At 43.7% G+C, this 14885-nt stretch overlaps 1 protein-coding gene across 2 annotated transcripts in view; it reads left to right on the forward strand.

The window, feature by feature from the left end:
* ADAMTS3 (ADAM metallopeptidase with thrombospondin type 1 motif 3) overlaps nucleotides 1-14885 on the forward strand; it is a 208715-nt gene that overhangs the window by 114836 nt on the left and 78994 nt on the right. Inside the window, exon 1 of one of the 2 annotated variants that reach the window (XM_045019045.1) lies at nucleotides 13350-13555. The exons of the other annotated variant lie outside the window; for it this stretch is intronic. The gene's annotated coding sequence lies outside the window, so the exon portion shown is untranslated. Of the gene's footprint in view, nucleotides 1-13349; nucleotides 13556-14885 lie in introns of those variants that run through there. 2 annotated transcript variants of the gene reach the window in all.

The raw sequence follows: 14885 nt of genomic DNA on the forward strand, positions 1-14885 counted from the left end.
CTTACAGTTTAGTTGTGGAAAAAAGCAGGGATCAGAATTCAGCAGCCTTCAGTAATAGTTCATCGTTGGAGCTTTTCCTTTAGATTTATGCCAGTGGAATTTTTAAAAACAAAAATTGGCTTCGATTGGGTGTGTGTGAGTGAGACAGAGGGAGGCTTATTATATATGATGACTAACACTTAAATATGTGGGCTTCCCCCACCCCCACCAAGTATTCTCTGCTGCAGTGCAACCTTTTTTATTTTTCACTTCTTCCTCCTTTGACTTCTTGCATTACTTGGTCAAATTAAATAGGCTTTTCTTCTAGCAGAATGGGCCAGTGGCTGTCACTATTCTTTTACTCAACTTTTTTCAGTTTGCTTTTAGAGACTGACTAAATTGGGTGGATTTTCAAATCCAGGCAGAAATTAAGGTTAGGCTAGTGTTTTATAATTTGCAGGTGAATCAGGGCTAGGATCTGAATTTGAAGTTGACAGTGCTGAAATCTTGTGAGATATTACACAATCGAGCAGCAAAATTGCAATATTGTCTGAGTTCACTACCTTTACGTCACTTTGAATGGTAGAAGTCTCCAAAAGTAAACTGTTAGAGGATTTTGGTGACTTTTGAGACAGAATTGAAATTCCAATTGTGGGTCATCTTTACTTATTTTTACATGATTTGAGTATTGTTGCTTGTATCTATGCTGTTCTGTAATGGATTGAAAAAGGAGATGTTTTACAAGTCATTAATCTGATTTAGATTTTAATTGAGGTTAAAAATGTGGCCAATTTTCTTTTGTTGTAATATAGCAGAAAAGTTTGCCTTCCATTGGCTAGCAACACATTAATACTATCCCTTGCTTTTTATTGGCTATGTCTCAATGCTTTTGAAAAAGTGACAAACTGATAAAACTGGCAAAAGCCAAATAGTGAAACAGACAACTGTGTCTGTGCACATTCTCCAGATCTACAGGATCCCAATTAGCACTTAAACGTCTCCTAAGCAAAGTATTCCTGTTGTTTGAAATGACAGTACAAGCAGTGCTTTTGTCATGTGGACGAATGTTCAATAGAGAAAGTAGGAGTGAGATTTTTACTCTCACTGTGGGCCCTTTATGGCAGGATACAGCAGTGTAAAAGGCCTCTGAAATCCCCAGGTCCAGCTACGAAAGAATTCACTGCAGCACAACTAGGAAGGAATACAGATGCAGGCAGTCTTCAGGGACTGCCATGCAAACCCAGGTCTGTGGGCTGGTGTGGAGGTGCCAGGGGAAAGCGCTACATCACTTCATACTGCGGGGATTCTGCGCAGCACAGCTGTCGTAACTTCTGCAGCCTCCCAGGGCTATAGGGTGGTTCAGTACCGCTGGAGCAGCCCAGAATTGGGAGGGTGAAATGGTGGATTAAAAATATCTTAGTCCCTTATCTGTGGGCCAGGGCCGGCTCCAGGCACCAGCATTCCAAGCAGGTGCTTGGGGCGGCAGTCCATGTGTTCTTGCCCCCAAGCAGCGCTCCAAATTGCCGCCACGGACGGCGGGGGCAGTCTGTGTGCTGTTAGGGCGGCATACGTGTTTCCGCGGTGGTGGCAATTTAGCGGCAGCTTCTATGTTCAGCTGTCTGCGGTGGCGCAGCTTCTCTCTTCCGGCTGAAGACAGAAGCTGCTGCTGAATTGCCGCTGCCGCGGAAACGCGCATGCCGCCCTAATGGCGCATGGAATAGCCCCACCATCCACGGTGGCAATTCGGCACTCTGCTTGGGGCAGCAAAAACACTAGAGCCAGCCCTGCCATGGGCTACTTGAAGGGACAGACTGGGAACACTAAACTGATTTAAATTAGTATTATTATTTGTATTGCAGTAGCACCTACAGGCCTCAATCAGGATTTATGGCCTTATTGTCCTGGGGGTTGTAGCAACCCAAAATGAAAGACAATCTGTCCAAAAGACCTTCCCATTTAAACAGACAAGACTGGCAAAGGGTGGGAGGGGCCATACTACAGCAGCTCAGCTCTCTAGCTTCAGCGATGAGTTAAAAGATTTTAAAAGAAATCACGGAAGTTGAATTCTTCAGCATCCCCTAACCCCGTAATTTGTGCGCAGTTTGCAAGTGTGTCATGAATTGCTGAATGAGAAATGTTCTATTTCTGGACTCATCAGAAATATTTCTTAATGTAATATCTTATGGTTAGCAGTGATGCACTAGAGATCATTTCACTCTGTCATTAAATATGAGATACGCAGCTATAGAAGCAGTAATACAATTGCTGTTCGCATTGAGACTGTCCAAAACCCATATAAAATTTTTGAAGGAAATTGGATTTCTAATGTTTAAAAAATTCTGATCATTATGTTGTGGACTAACTAAGAAAATAAATTAGATCATTTCCACTATCACCTCTTGGTTTCTTTCACCATTACTTTTCCCAGGACTCTCCCTCACACCGAGTATAAATGCGTCAGATATCTTTCGCCAGATGTATTAACCTATATTTTTCTAGCATGAATTTCATTTTTATTTTCTGCCCCCTTTTCAAATTTCCCTAACGTCTCTTTATTTCTCAGTCCTCACTGGTCTTTTCAACTGCTTCCAATGTACGGTTACCTTTGAATTTTATTAACATGCTCTTTGCCCTTGTCACGGATCTGGTCGGGCTTCCCTTGCTGCCTGCTCCTCAGAGTACTACAGGGGGACCCAGCCACTGAATTGCATGTCTCTTAAGCTTCCGGAGTCTGAACAAAGCACAGACACTGTCCTCGTCTTAGGGTCCCTGGGCATATTCTCAGGGTGCAGATCCTCTGTCTAGCAGCCCTGACTGAGAGCTTATGCCATGCAGTCCCCTGCCCAGCTCCTAGAACCAATGCTGACACCCTCCAACTTCCCAGTACTGTAAACACGCCGTCCCCTAATTCTGGAGTACCTCTTCAAGAGGCACGTGGTGGGTATAGCACATAACACACACATACATACACCAACTTTGCACAAGATTCTAACACAGTATTGCTCTTTACTTAAGCATGAGGGATACACAGAGAGTACAGATCATATAGATGTTAAAAAAGTCCCAACATTTATTCCTGCACTATCCCCTCTCCCCGTAATGTGATGTGTCGATGCATTGCCATTTATCGTTACCCTTAATGTATGATCATAGCCAGTTTTCAAGCTCTTTGACAGTGCCCTTAAGAGGTTAAGCACTTTGCACCCTCAGCACTCCCAGGCCCCTGCTGTTTTGAGAGATTTGGTCCCAAAATCAGATCCTGTATGTGGCAAATGTTTCACTGCTTCTAGACACCTGAGACAAGGCTGCATTTGTACCTTGATTTTCCTTGCATTGTATTTGAAAAAGCTAGTGGGAACTATGTTAAAAAACAAACACCTAAAATGAACCCCAGGTTATTGCTCTCTGCCTCATGGTGCCAGGACTTACTCTACAGTTTGTAATATGGCTAGGCAGGCAGTGAGCTCTGACTGCTGTTTGCTTTGCAAATCTTGGTCACTTCACAGTTACCTCATCCTCCCTCTCCCATCTGTGTGTTTCTTCTACCTGTTTCATCTTTTTCATTAACCAAGAGTGTAAGGTCTGTGGGGTCAGGGGCCCCAAAGCGCCCAATACGGAAATAAGCCTTGGTCCCGGATTGGGGCCGATAGGTGCTACTATAATGTAAATAAATAAAAGCCAACTAATAAATAATTTTCTCCCTCCATAATTTTGCTGTGGGGTGTACTGGTGACTGATGATCACCTGCTTTCATCAACAATTAATTGTCAATTAATAATATAACACACTCTTCAATATGTCTAATACTTCATATATTAACGTAACAAAAAAACAGATTATTAAGTGGTGTTTGCTAAATGATGCCTAAACTGGACCTGTAGTTTTTTGAGTTTGAGGTGATCTGTAAATTTTTAACATCATATTCCTAGATTTCAAGGCCAGAAGGAACCATTGTGATCATCTAGTCTAACCTCCTATATAACAGAGGCCTTGGAACGTCTCCAGAATAATTCCTACAGCATATCTTTTAGAAAAACATATTTGTAAATTTTACAGTTCACACTCATTAAAGGATTCTCTTACCCAGCTGCCTTTGCTTAAAAAATGCTACTGTATATTTGGTCCCTGAGGTACTTTTTTAAAATGTACATTAAAAAAACTAAAACCCCATGTTTCTATAATATGCTTGCCAGCTTTTCCCCCTCTAATGTATGTTTTATGGGTGGTTTCCCTCGGGTATTTAATCTTCCTTTTTCGTTGGGGGGTGCGAGGGCTGTACCTCTCTGTTGTATTTATAAATGTGTCCACTGTGTGTTCCATGGAAAATTCCTCCTAAGTTTCCTCCCATCCCAGGATATTCTTTTTTTTAGTCTGACAGCTTTCCACGAGACGAGAGATCTCATTATGAAATACTGTTCAGGAAATCAAGAGGGAGTCTCAAGAATGGGACCTTCCTGGCCAAACAGGGAAAGTTGCCAGCTATCCTTGAATAGGGAAATTCTTTGGCTTCGAGGAACAGCTTCATAGAGAGCGTGCACTATTTAAGTGCCATGCAGGGCAAGCGAAGTTTTAAAAATGTTGTGCCACAAATGAGCAAAATTCCAACGTGACAGCAGATATTCACATGCTGTGGTGAGATTTCCCGCTATTAGGTTGAATATAACAGTTAGTTAGAAATATGCAATTTTGAGTGTGCTTAAAATTAACTTATTAATTGGAAAATAATTGAAAGAGTAAAGGAGAAGAAAATTCATTCGATGCATCTTTGTATGCAGTATTACAATAATTGTTCTTAACAGATTTCTTTGCAGTTGACAGACTGCTTTCTGTATCTCCACTAGAGGCACAACACACAGACTATAATATAGGCATATCAGAAAATAGGCTCTGTGTATATGTATTGTTTTCTCAAGCAAACCTAAATGATACCATCTTTCAGGCCAGGAAAACACAGACATTGAAATGGGAGAATTTATTACTGTGCATTTGGTAGGGGCAGTGCAGGCCTGCTTTGATCAAAATATCCTGTGTGAAACACTGTGATTTATATTCATAACACATCTGTGCAAGGCTCAGTCAAGGTTGACCCACTCGGAGGAATTTGGTGAGTTGGCAGAAAAGTGCTTTTCTTGTGTAAAAGTCTATCACGGAGGAGAAAATATGCCATTTTGTAATGAACCCATATTTTAAATAATTCCTTTTGTACCCACTGTGAGTACTTTCTAGGGTGGGGATAATCCACTAAAGGCCCCAAGCCCCATGACTAAGACTTATAGAGAACTAATTTGTTTACAAATCTGCTTTCTAAAGAGTTTTCTATGAATCTGTTATCTATAGAGCTGGTTTCTTGTCTGCTAATACATTACACCTGTGCTTTAATGTTTTAACCAAGACTACTACGTGCATTTGTTCTGTTTCCCAACTGGTTATTTTGTTTTATAAACATGCCTCTCCGTGTGTATATAATGTGACTATAACAACATAAATATGAAAAAATATTCTCTCATTTTATATATATTAATGCTGTGCAGAGGATGGAAAATTCATTTAAAAAAGGATTTCGAGATTGTGGAATTCCTTTTCGGTTCAATTCAAAACAAAACATGAAACAAAAGAACCTTTAGAAAATGTTTTGTTTCAGATAGATCAAACTGATTTTGTAAAAAGCAAAACCAAAAAACCCATTTCATTCTAAAAAGAGCAAAGCAGGACTTTCCCCCTTTTTTTTTCTCTGAAACAAAATTTCAGCAAAAATGACACTATTTCACAGTGTTTCAATTTTAGCAGAACTGGTTTCGCCAATAGAAAATGGTTCCATGCAAGTTTTTTAGAGCCAGCTTGTCTGTCTGTCTGTCTATTCCCATGTCCAGTAGTGTAGAAGGAAGTCAGACTGTGTATGCACTTTCTGGTTGGTGCTACTGACACTTAAAGGACAAAGGTGGGTTGAGAATTCATAATGCACCCAAGGACAAATGTAAACCATCTGCAGAACCAAAAGAGTGCATGTGTGTGTATATAGATTACCATTGCTCTCCATGGCTGGGGTGTAGATTAGATTTTTTTATTTCATATATACACACGATCTCTCTCTAGTTTCTTTAAAATGGAGTAATAATGAAACATGCAGGATTTAGTAGCAAATGAGAGCTTCTTGGATTGGGTATAGGTGTTGGAACTAGGGGTTCTGGGGAGTGCTGGCTTCCATCATATACAGGGTTTACAGTTTGGTTAAATGGCTCTCAGCATCCCCACTATAAAAATGGTTCCAGCACCCCTGAACACAGCATTTATACCTTACAACATACATCCATATACGCCGTGATCCAAAGGCCAGGTCTACACTGCAGACCTATATCAGTATAACTGTATCGCTCATGGGTATGAAAAATCCACCCCCCGAGCAATGTAATTATACTGACCTAAACCCCTGTGTAGGCAGTACTATGTCGACAGGAGGGCTTCTCCGGTCAACATAGCTACCTCCCCTCGGGGAGGTGGATTGACTATGCCGAGGGGAGCTTTCCCATCGGTGCAGCAGCATCTTCACTAAAGCACTACACCAGTGCAGCTGAGTCGCTTTAGCACTTTACATGAAGACAAGCCCAAAGTCAGCAGGTGGCTTTATATTGACTTCAGTAGATTTTTGGAGTAAGGCCACAGACCTAAAAGTTCATCTAGCTCTTCGTTTGCTGGGGACTGTTAAGCAGAAATCACCACATCCCAGATTAAACAGCCAAACGGATTTTCAGCTATTCAGTAAATTTTTAGCTTTGTTGTTGCCAAAAATACTATAGTTGGCTATATGTTGGGGTACACGTTCCGAGCAAACAGCTTTGTAACCTTCGACAGCCTCTCATGCATGCAGACTTTTATCTTAGCACTGGTTCTTGATGCTGACTGGCAGTTGCTTGTTAGAAATTGAGGAACCCATATCTTGAGCTACGTCAGTTTCTCTGCAGGTGCGTGGGCTCATTGAAAGTCCTGTCTCCAAAATACATCTGAGCTTTGGAATGTTAGAAGGGTGGAATCCACTTAGTGACAACTGAACAATTAAGGACAATTACGCTTTCAACTACACTAATGATGAGCTCAGTAGTGGGACATTGGAAGGAAATGAGCCATTGTTGAGCACCAGAGTAATCTGTGAGTCATGGCATCATAGGAAGGGTGTTTGAAGTTCTCTTTGTTTCGGTAATATGGGCGACATAAATATTTCCCCACAGTTTTTTTTTCTAGTTTTACACACTCAGTTATTTCTTTTATGTAACCGAATACTGTGAATTCCTTTCTCCTGTCTCCTTTAAATGTTTATCTCTGCCTAAGCCATCTGACAGCTGAGTCTGCCCATTATATTCACCTTTCTTGGTTTTAGGCTACCCTCATGGCCGCGGTAGGAAAACATGCTTGGAATCATGAAGTGAAAATACCAGTTTACATTAAATCTATTCTGGAAAAGTATTCTTTAGGATGGAGTTTTGATTGGTAATGGAGTAGTAAATCAGACTCAGTGAGGTAAAGTTCACCAAGGCATGAAATCCAGACATATGACCTGGACTTTTCCACCAAAGTTACTTTACACCCAACTTTTTCTCAAAAATTATGTCATTAAGTGAAATACAAGGAGAAAGTTAAAAAATATTGGACATGATGAATTTTAATAAAACCCTTTGATGTACTTTCCATGTCATAATTCCATGACTGACTTTGGGTGGGTCTTACAAGGTTTTTTTCCCTTGTCTTTTCTTTTTTTTTAGACTAATGTGCTATTAAATATTTCAAGTGGAATGATCAAATGGATCCTTATTTTAACTTGTTCAGAGAAGAAACTTTCTTAATTAGATACTTTCTTATATTCATCTTATTGTTCACTCACAGTGGTTGGAATGAAGTAGTTGCTAAGTTTTTGAAAGTCTGAAAATTTGCAAAGGTGTATTAGTGATTAGGTCAGGGTCCTCCCATTTTTTAAAAAAGACTCAAGAATGACTTTTTTGGGAACCTTTATTAAGCTACAATATTGTGGTACAGTACCATGATTTCGGGTGACCAGATCACAACACTAAAATATCGGGACATATTGGGGTACTGTCAGCCCCGCCCACAGTCCACCCTCACTCCTCCCAGGCTCCGCCCCCACTCTGCCCCGGGTCCTGCCCTGTCCCCGCTCCACTCCCCCCCCACACACACCGTGCCCTTCCTCATCCCCCAGCTCCCTGCTAGCTTGCTGTGTCCCTCCTCAGTCCCCCACCCACCGCTCGCCTCCTCACCCCGCCCATCTGCCGCTCACTCGCCTCTTCACCCTCCCCATCCACCACTCGCCTCTTCACCCCCCTGCCCGCCACTCACCCCTACGGCACCGACTTCCCCTCTGCCGGGTGGGTGCTCGCCCACCCTCCGCGTCTTCCCATCCAAGCATCCGCCCCCATTCCACCCCCTTCCCCCAAGTCCCTGCCCCTGCCCTGCCTCTTCTCCATTCCTCCCCTGAGCACGGTGCGTCCCCGCTCCTCCCCACTCCCTCCTGGAAAGTGATAACTACTGCCAAACAGCGGGAAGCACTGGGAGGGGGGAGGAGCAGGGACATGGTGCGCTTGGGGGAGGGAGGGAGAAGGAGCGGGGAGCTTGGCTGCAATTTTTCCCCTGGCCTGCTCCAACCCTGGAGTACCCACAGAGTCAGCACCTCCCTCCCACTCGCCTCCTTACCTGAATATCGGGACAATACCTGAAAACGGTCATCAGAGGAAGCCTTGTAAGATATGTGGAAATATATAACGACCAGTATTAATTATGTGCATGTTTAAAGCTTGGCATTTTCTGAATTGCTTTAATTGTATTTTCCGAGGATATCTGGGCGCAGGTTGTATTTGCAGTTGACTTTAAACAGTATAAATTACCGAGTATGTTCAGGTATATTTGTTTCCTCTCACAACACAAGTACTTTTCTGAGTTTCCAATATGTTGTCAAGTTAAACGTCCTTGTGCTTTGTAACTCTTAGAAATGTAGATTTTTCCTATATATTACCTTGCTTCATTTCGTCACAATTTGACTTCTTTTTTCCTCTTGGGATTCTTTTTTGTGTGTTTTCACTATTCACAATTATATTAATGGAAAAACCTAGTCATGCTGTCTCAGCTTTCCACAACTCCTCTCTGCAACTAGATAGCAAAGTGCATGATTTTGGCTCAATCTGTGGCAGAAATGCATAGGCTGATGCTGCCACAACAGAAGTACATTTATTCTGATTCTCCAAATGTGGAAGGGTGTCATACAAACTGTGCTGTAAAAGGTCCCCAACCTTTACTGAACTGATGGTGGTAGATTTTGACCATGAAAGGCCAGATCCAGGGCTGCTTTAGCTCTGTGGTGTCCCTTTGCAATAAATGTACACCATTTGTGGATCCAGCCCAAAGCAGAGCTTTTTAAGATGTTTATTTCTAGAGGGAAAGCTAAATATCAAAATTATAGAATACAAAAGTGGTGAAAGGTGCTTATCAAACCACAAGTTCTTGCAAAACAAGACCTGAACAGCTTTTTGTTTTATTTACTATTCTTCTGCTTTCGGCCAAGTAAATCTCCCTGTTCCAAACATTTAAAAGTCCAGTGTAGTTACATTCTATCTTGCTGTTATGTCTGGACAGTTTAATTGGCTTTGCAGCATCTTAGAGGCATAGGGCAGATAAAGAGATGATTAGGAAAAAATTGCTGTAGAGGGTAGACAATGAGCCTCTCCTTAAAGATAATGACTGTGATTAGTAGCACAGATAAAGACAGTCCCTCCATTACATACCACTGTTATACATTTAATATTGTAGTAACAGGTTCCACATGTTCAGAAACAAACTCCTTTCACGGCACTTTAAGCAACTGTACGTAAACATATCAGTCACCTCATTTGAGCAAAGCGAATAACTGAAGAGTGCAGCAAAACAGAGAGGGTGGAAGAACCACACTAATGGGAGAAAACGATGCATAAGGAAAAAATATCAGGAACATCCATGCCAAGATATTTTTATTTTTTTAACACTTTGGTAGTTTAAGATTAACAAAGTCTTATATTCCTAACTTTAGCTTTCCCCTTTCTCTTGCCACCTAGAATTATCCACTTCTCTGTGCTGCTTAAAATTTCAATTATTGTCTGGTGGAGAATTTTCTTGTATTGCTTCACCACTCCTGCCATATCTGAGAGTATAACCATTTGAGGCCCAGAAACTCAGCTAGCTCACAAACTTCGAAACTAATAGTGAGCCTAAAAGAGGCCTCATGCCCTTCCAATATTATGGCTGCACACCACCTTGTTCTGGGTATATCCGGTAACTGAGTGTTCATCGTCTTTTCCAGGTGCACAAAATGTGGAGCTATGGATATCCATTTAGGTGGAGGGTGTGGAGGCAGTGAAGTTTAGATCTCATAACATCATAATCAAAGGACATTTTGACTTGTTGGAGATAGTTTTAAACAATAGAATGGAAAACAGCCAACTGTCACTGCTTCAGAGATGCTACAATTACCGGTAATTTGTGTGGAGAATTCTCTGTGGCCCACAGCTAATGAAAGAAGTGTCCTTTTTGAGGAAGTGGAAACAACTTGTATATTGTAGGGATGCCTTGCCAATATTTTCCTTAAAACAAACCAGCTAGCAAACAGAAGTTTAATACATGAAAAATACTGACTGAAAGACTGTCTTGGATTGAGCTGAGAAATCCATCATCTGTCAGGAAACAGGTGCTTAAAAACAAATAAATGTGCTTTAGTGACCGTGAAAGAAACTCTGATATCAGGATGGCGAGCCAGATAATAGCAGGAGGCATTCATTTGTTACAAAACTTTACATAAGTTGGGCTCTTTGTGCCCGAGATCAGTGCAGGAAAGGAATAGCAGGTTTTCCAACCAATTTAAGGTAAATAGCAAATTGGTTGTACACATTTTTCTTTTAAGATGTTTGAGATCATGTTTATCTGCATTTTTTTAACAGCTAGCAGAAATTGTATAGGGTACATAAGAGTAGCTCCTCCAAACAGTGATTTAAAGCCATTTTAAAATGATGTTACAGAATGAATCTAACTCCACTCTGCGTTGTCTTGGTCGCTCCTATGATAGCAGCATTTCAGCAGTCAGTAGTAATAGTAGTCTGTCAGCATATCCACTGTACTCTATATCTCTTTGTTGTGAGTAAGATCAATGTATTCTTATCTGTCCCCAAAAGACTTGTTCCCCATTGCCAAATCAGTTTCCTGTGCAATTCCAGTGAAGCGGTAACTGAGGTCATAATTTGGCCCACAAAATCTTTCATTTAATAGGGAAGTGTATGAGGAGAAGAAGAGAACCCAGCTTAACTCTCAGAACCCTGGCTGAGGTTGGAAGGCTGACTGTAAGAAAAAAACAAACATAACTTACAATTTTTTTGATCTGGAATTACTGAGACACAATAAACATGGAACCCCTTAATGCTCTTTTTACAGAGTTACTTTTCAGAGTAACTCTAAATATAAAGCACAGTGATTTGTACTGGCTGTGATACTATTTGCACGTTGTTGAAGACAAAAATTGTCATGCAGCCAAACTTTCAGAAGTAGAGACTGCTGTTCTGTGCCTGAGATTTTGAGTGACCAACTTGAGAACCCAGAGTCCCTGACCGTGGGTATCTCAAGATAAGAGTGCAAAAATGGAGAGCACCCAAAATCATGAACACTTTTGAATATTCTTGATTTCGTGAATTATATATGTAGCGCACCTACATCTTAAGTGTAGCAGTGTCAAAGGGAGTCCACATTATGAGATGCATTGTACTTTTTTGAAACTTCCTGTATTATTAAAATATGGAAATCTAAGCACCCGTATGTCTTTGTTCAAATATGATCTTTTAAAGCAAAAAATGAAATGTTTAAATAGCTTCACTGATGCATGAAGCCATGAGTACTGCTGTCATCGTTAATGAGAGTGTCTCACTTCTAAAGTCATGCACTCTACACTATGCTTTGAATAATCCAACACTTTTGTATTAGGAGTTCACCACTTTGTACTGAGAAAACTTATTCGTGCATCCCACACACATTCCAGCCCAAAGTTTGCTACAGGTTACAACACAGATCAAGGCCCACAAAAAGTCACTGACCTGTGCTTTTGTGAATATTTGTACACATCAGGTAATTGTGCATGTAGATGTACTTTTAGCCATGCACTCACCTGATTTGTGTGCATCACATGGGGTTTTATTATTATTTTTCAACTTGTATTATAGTTCCACCTGGGGTTACCAACCAAGCTAAGGGCTCTGCATACACAGAGATGGACTGTGCCATCAACAGCTTGTTTTGCATGTGCAGTGGTTGTGTACAAGTACTTAGCTCCACTTCCAGTAATAAGCTAACGTGTAACATCACTGTAATTCATTAATTTCTAAATGATAAAGTTATAATGTTGCATAAAGTAAAAAAAACCCAAAACTTTATATATATCTAATGCGCAGCCTGCAAGCCTCTAGAGTCAATGTTCCTAACTGCCACTCTGACCTTTACTACATTAGTGTGTAACCTGCGGAGAGAATAGTAGGACATGTAGAATACTGTATAGATTTGTAGAACAAAGACATTGCAGACAATACCTTGGAAAATTGTGTGCTTTAGGTCTGCGAGTAACAAACACAATGCTCGGATTTGTGTGAATTCCTCTGAGATTCCACAACACAATGTGATGAATATTGTATGGTTCCATCACTTGAAAAACTACAAAGAAAATGTAAGTAATCTCGTTCACTTTGTGCACATAAAGTGTAGCAGTCTGGACCTGGCCAGCTGTTAATGTGGTCCTCTGCTGCATAAATTATGAGTGCTCCAATTTACTAGTTACTACAGGCAATAAATCCAGTTCATTGCATTAAGCTGATAAAGCCATTACATTTATTATTCAGGGTCATTAAAAAAATCGAATCAACAGATTAACAATTATCCCAATTTACTGTACAAAGCTTAGAACAGGAATTGATGGCACTGATCAAAGACAGGATCTTGTATTCAGTACCCTCTTGCTTACCTTCTGTGTCTCTGTTAATGTCACCACTGCAAGTTGAGCATGTCATCTCCAAGCTGCTTCTAAGTAATAGCCTAATTCTTGTGGGCTCTGTTCTGTCACAGCAAAGTCAGTGCTATTGTTAGTCACTGTAGGGAGCCAGGGTGGCTTCCCTCCGAGCCTGAGGGTAAAAAGCCACTCTCTCAACCTGAGTGGGCGGGGCCAGGCCAAGCTTGCTCCACCCCCCAGAAGGGGAGGGGTGGAACAGGAAGTACAAAGGGCGGGGCCCTTAGCTCAGTCAGGGCAGCACCAGGGAGGGAGGCAGATGCAGACTGCACGCTACTCCCTTCAGACCCTGCTGCCACACCTGGGGAGGCCCTGGATCAGGGGAAACCTGAGCTGGAGGAAGGACTGGGCCTACCAGGACTGCCTGCCACCGAGTACTCAGACGAACTGGAGGAGCCAGAGCCAGGGGGAGAGCTTGAGCTGCCAGCAGCGGTCTACCCGGAGGAACTGGAGGGACCAGAGGGACGCGCAATCGGGTAGGAAGTAGCCCAGGGACAGAACGACACTGCGGTGAGTCTACGTTGCGGACAGACCCCCGCTAACCCAGCGGCGGGACCCTCGTCTCGCCCCGGCCAGGGCCCTGGGCTGGAACGCAGAGGTGTAGGGCGGGCCTGCGTTCCCCTACCCGGCCAGTCCGCCTCAGGAACCGGGCCCCGACAGCGCTACAGACTCTTGCCGGCGCTCCCCTGCCTGAGGGGCGCGCCACAGACTCTTGCTGGCGCTCCCCTGCCTGAGGGGCGCGCCACAGACTCTTGCCGGCGCTCCCCTGCCTGAGGGGCGTGCTACAGACTCTTGCCGGCGCTCCCCTGCCTGAGGGGCGCGCCACAGGCTCTTGCTGGCGCTCCCCTGCCTGAGGGGCGCGCCACAGACTCTTGCCGGCGCTCCCCTGCCTGAGGGGCGCGCTACAGATTCTTGCCGGCGCTCCCCTGCCTGAGGGGCGCGCCGCAGCCATTTGCCGGTGTTCTCCCTTGCCCCGGGTTCCCCCGAGACCGGGCAGGGCCAAGCCGGCCAGTGATATCACCACGCTGGATCTCACTAAGGGGTACTGGCAGATCCCCTTGGAACTCCGATCCAAGGAGAAGACCGCGTTTGCCACCCCTTCCGGGCTCTACCATTTTACCCGGATGCCGTTCGGCCTCCATGGGGCCCCGGCAACCTTCCAGCGTTTGATGGATCGGGTTCTGCAACCACACACCAAGTACGCCGCAGCCTACCTGGATGATGTGGTCATCTATGGCCGCGACTGGGAGGAACATCTCAACCAGGTAGCGGCGGTCCTCCGGGACCTCCGCGCCGCCGGTCTCACAGCCAATCCAAAAAAATGCCAAATCGGACGGGAGGAAACCACTTACCTAGGGTACACCTTGGGTCGAGGACTGGTGCGGCCCCTCGTCGGGAAGGTCCAAGCACTCCAGGAATGCCGGGCACCGACCACGAAGAGGCAGGTGCGGCAGTTCTTGGGCTTAGCTGGTTACTACCGGCGGTTCGTACCCCACTTCGCTACCATTACGGCCCCTCTGACGGACCTCCTGACGAACAATAGCCCCCGCCGAGTGTGCTGGTCTGACGACTGCGAGGAGGCCTTTCAAACCATCAAAGACCGCCTATGTAGCGAGCCGGTACTCTTCAGCCCGGACTTTCGTCGTGACTTCATCGTTCAGACCGATGCCTCCAGCGTGGGGCTTGGGGCGGTCCTCTCACAGGACGTGGACGGGGTGGAACACCCTGTTGTGTATCTTAGCCGAAAGCTGTTCCCCAGGGAGCGGAACTACTCCGTCCTTGAGAAAGAGGCCCTGGCGGTTAAGTGGGCGGTGGACGCCCTCCGCAACTACCTCCTTGG

This window comes from Mauremys mutica, chromosome 5 (assembly GCF_020497125.1).
Source record: "Mauremys mutica isolate MM-2020 ecotype Southern chromosome 5, ASM2049712v1, whole genome shotgun sequence".
Lineage (NCBI taxonomy): Eukaryota > Metazoa > Chordata > Testudines > Geoemydidae > Mauremys > Mauremys mutica.